Consider the following 3,755-nt stretch of genomic DNA (forward strand, 5'->3'; position numbering starts at 1 on the left):
AGAGAGAGAGAGAGAGAGAGCGCTCAGTGACCTAAGCACCTGCCTGACAAGCACAAGGACCTGAGTTTGATCCCCAGTACTGTAGAAAGACAGAAAGAAACCTCAGAGAGCTCCTGCCCCTGCAACCCCTAACAGTGTTCACCTGTGAGTTGGGCGCAGTCAGAGATCCCTCAAACCAGTAAGACACAGGACAGTGGCAGGCTGCTCTGCGGGGCTCTCTGCACACGCGAGATGCAGGGACACACGGGGGCTGTGGAGGGGAGCAGAGCCCAGGCCAGGCCACTGCCCAGCAGGACACACAGGGACCACACAAGGCCGGGCACCGGCTCGGGACACGGCCTGCCCTGGATGTCACACCATTTGCCAGGGCCGTCTGCTCATTCTCCTTCGGCCTGGGGGACTGGGCAAGCAGACAATGGGGTGCAGGAGGCCCCAGGAGGCTGAGCTGGTGAGGCTGAGGCTGGTGGGTCCCAAATTCAAGCCCAGATAAAGAGTGATTTAGTGAGACCCTGTCTCGAAGAATAATCAAAGGGTCGAGGGTGGGTTTCGGTGCAAAGGCCCTGGGCTCAACCAGGACTAGAAGAAATCAGTGTTTTAATGAATGAATTATTGAAAATCATTTAAGAATGCTTGGAACCATCTGATATAGGGCCAACTTGATCAACTGCAACCCAGCTCAGAGCTGGCTGTGGTGGCGCACACCTGTCACCCCAGCACTCACTCCAGAGGCTGAGGCAGGAGGATCCTTGTGAGTTCAAGGCCAGCCTAGGATACTGAGTGAGATCCTGTCTCAAATACTCCACAAAAAGAAACACAGCTCATGTATTTTGCATTTCCAGTGAAAATTCTGTGTCTAAATTAAGACACTTAGTAAGTAGAAGATAAACACTACTTTTTTTTTTTTTTTTTTTTGGTGGAACCAGGGATTGAACTCAGACCCTTGCACTTGCCAAGGAAGTGCTTATTCCACTGAGCCATCTCCCTGGCTCCTAGACATTACATTTCAACAAGAAAGATATAAGGACTCTCATGAATAGCTTTCACATTGATAAAACAATATTTTTTAATATTATGGGTTACATAAATATATTATTAAAAATAATTTTACCTAATTTTTTTAAAAAGATGGCCACTAAAAAATTGTGTTTCAGAGCTGGGCCACGGTGGTGCACACCTGTCCCGCGGGCACTGGGGAGGCTGATGCAGGAGGGGCAACGCGAGTCCGAGGCCAGCGTGGGCTGCTTGGCAAGGCCCTGTCTCAAACAAACACTGGACGGTGCTGAGCAGTAATATAAACATTTTACATCTCCTGTACAGTAGCTGCTCTGGCCCTTTTGTTCATGTTATGTGTTACAGATAACATTTAATTTCTTTATCTATGTTTTGCTGAGAAGCCAAAAGGTCAGGAGCTATCCACGCAGTCTCGCTGTCCTTGCAGCGGCGTCAGAACGCGCTTAGGCACCCGGCGGAAATTGCACTGAGTACTTTTTAAAAATTACTATTCTGCTATATAATCTTTCTAGCAAGACGGATTTAAGAAGACTAAATCTGAGGATTTTTTAATAAATGAATGGCAAGAATCAACCATCTGTTCAAAAAATATGAAACTGATTTTGAGCCTCCTCAAAAATCCATCCTAACACCTATTAGAAGGAAATCCATCAAACCTGAGGACTTCCGCCGACTTAACCTCTGGAAAAAAATGAATGCTTCCAGTAAGATGTCTAGTAATTAAAACAACAGGGAGCTGGGGAAATAGCTCAGTGTCATAAGCACCTGCCTGGCAAGGGCAAGGTCCCGAGTTTGGTCCCCAATACCGCAAAATAAAATAAAATAAAATAAAAAATAACAGGGTCTCTCCAGAGACACAGTGATCGATGAACCCAATAGACAAGAAGTAGATAGAAACGATTTTTTTTTTCTTTTTTCAATTTTTTTCAATTTTTTTTTTTTTTTTTTTTTTTGGTGGCTCAGGCTGCCTGAAGGGCAGGTCTGGTAAGGCAGGCGGAGGTGGGAATCGAACCTAAGTATCCTGCGCCTGACTGCGTTTGCATGAGCAGGCACTGAAACAACTGAGCTAACTGGCAGGCACCCCAAGAAGTAGACAGGAACTGATGTGGGCCTAATGTGTGATGAAAAGGCGGCACTGGGAGGCTGAGGCAGGAGGGCTGCTGCGAGCTGGGGACCAGCAGGGACACAGCAAGACTGCAGCTCCAAAAACCAAAACAAAATCCAAAAGCCAGCTCGGCGGGCGGCTGACCTGGAGCGGCAGGGCGCCCTCAGACCGTCCACCATGGCTGCAGGCCACTCAGCAGGAGCAGTGTAGCACACAGCCAGGCACTAGTGCCAGGCAGGGTGAGGCCACCAGGCGTGCGAAGCTGCCCCCTGTGCTCTTGATAAAAGTGACAAACGGTTTACAACGTGTGGATTATTATACCGTGATTATGTAACCTATCAGCGGTTCATGAACGGTGAGCCTGGCCCCCCACAAGGGCCACAGAGCCTGAAAACGTCACAGGGCGTTGCTAGGTGCATTCCCCGAGGACACTGAGCCCTCCCGGCCCCCACTTACAAGAGCAGATTGTGCTAAAACTCTCAGCGATCCTCCCGCCTCAGCCTCCGAGGGCTGGGCTCACAGGCGTGCAGCACCAAGTCTATGCGAACTCCTTCATGCATGCATAGTTCACTGTGAAGAGAGTCAACCATTTATCAGGAGTTGTGAACGTTCTGCTAATCCCTGGACAGTAAGGGCGTTAAGCGCGACTGGGATATTTAAACAGGTCAGCTCGTTGCCTCACCGAGCTTTCAAAAGTGCTCGTGTTGCTGGGCACGGTGGCTCATGCCGGTCATCCTAGCACTGGGGAGGCTGAGGCAGGAGGGTCACCGAGAGCTGGAGCCAGCCTGGGCTACACGCAAGAGTCTGTTTTAAAAATCAATCAACAAAAATAACACCGACAGCGAACATAATTTTGAATTAAGTGAGATTATTATATCCTCAGGAGGCAAGAAGAGCTTCAAGATAATACGCAAAGCAGCCACAGAAGAGCTTACTGCTAGAAGCTCGCAGCACACGTTTATAATCTCACCTCCAACGCCTGCCACTATTTGTACCTTCACACATTTAATTAGCTGTCTATAGCCACCATCACGCTATCGTACCGTACTGATAGCGTTTATACTATAGTTATGGATGTGAGTTGGGTTTTTTTATTTTTTATTGTTTTCACAGTTTAGTGTTCCCCAAACTGACTTAAAACAAAAATCATATTACAGAAAATGCTATTACCCTAAGTCACAAGGCACAACCCAGGATAAGAGAGACTTTTAGTTAATTAAATTTTGCAGGGAATGAATAAGCCTGCCAGGCTCAAAACTGTTTTAAAGTTGTAATTTTATTTGCTGCCAAGAGGCAGCTCCAAAACTCTCCTCCGCATTAGCTTGTGACTTACTTTTGTTCCTTTTCTGAAAACTCCTTATCACGGTAAAGTGTGTGCAAGCCCTCCTTCTGGTTCTGGTCGTGAAGAAGGAACTGACTGGGAATTTAATTAAGGAAGAACACCGGTGGGGGCGCCGGGGAAGGCCGCCGGCCGCAGGGACAGGCCTTTCGCGACAGCGCCCTCATGGCTATTCCCAGCTGAATGCCACATGAAGCGTTTAGAGAAGTCCTCAAGTCTGACTAACAAAATTACACGGAAAGAAATTTATGGGGCCAGAACTCTCCCAGGCGTCGGCACGAAAGAGAAAGTAGCTCAGAA

This window comes from Octodon degus, unplaced genomic scaffold (genome assembly GCF_000260255.1).
Source record: "Octodon degus isolate 3935 unplaced genomic scaffold, OctDeg1.0 scaffold00056, whole genome shotgun sequence".
NCBI lineage: Eukaryota > Metazoa > Chordata > Mammalia > Rodentia > Octodontidae > Octodon > Octodon degus.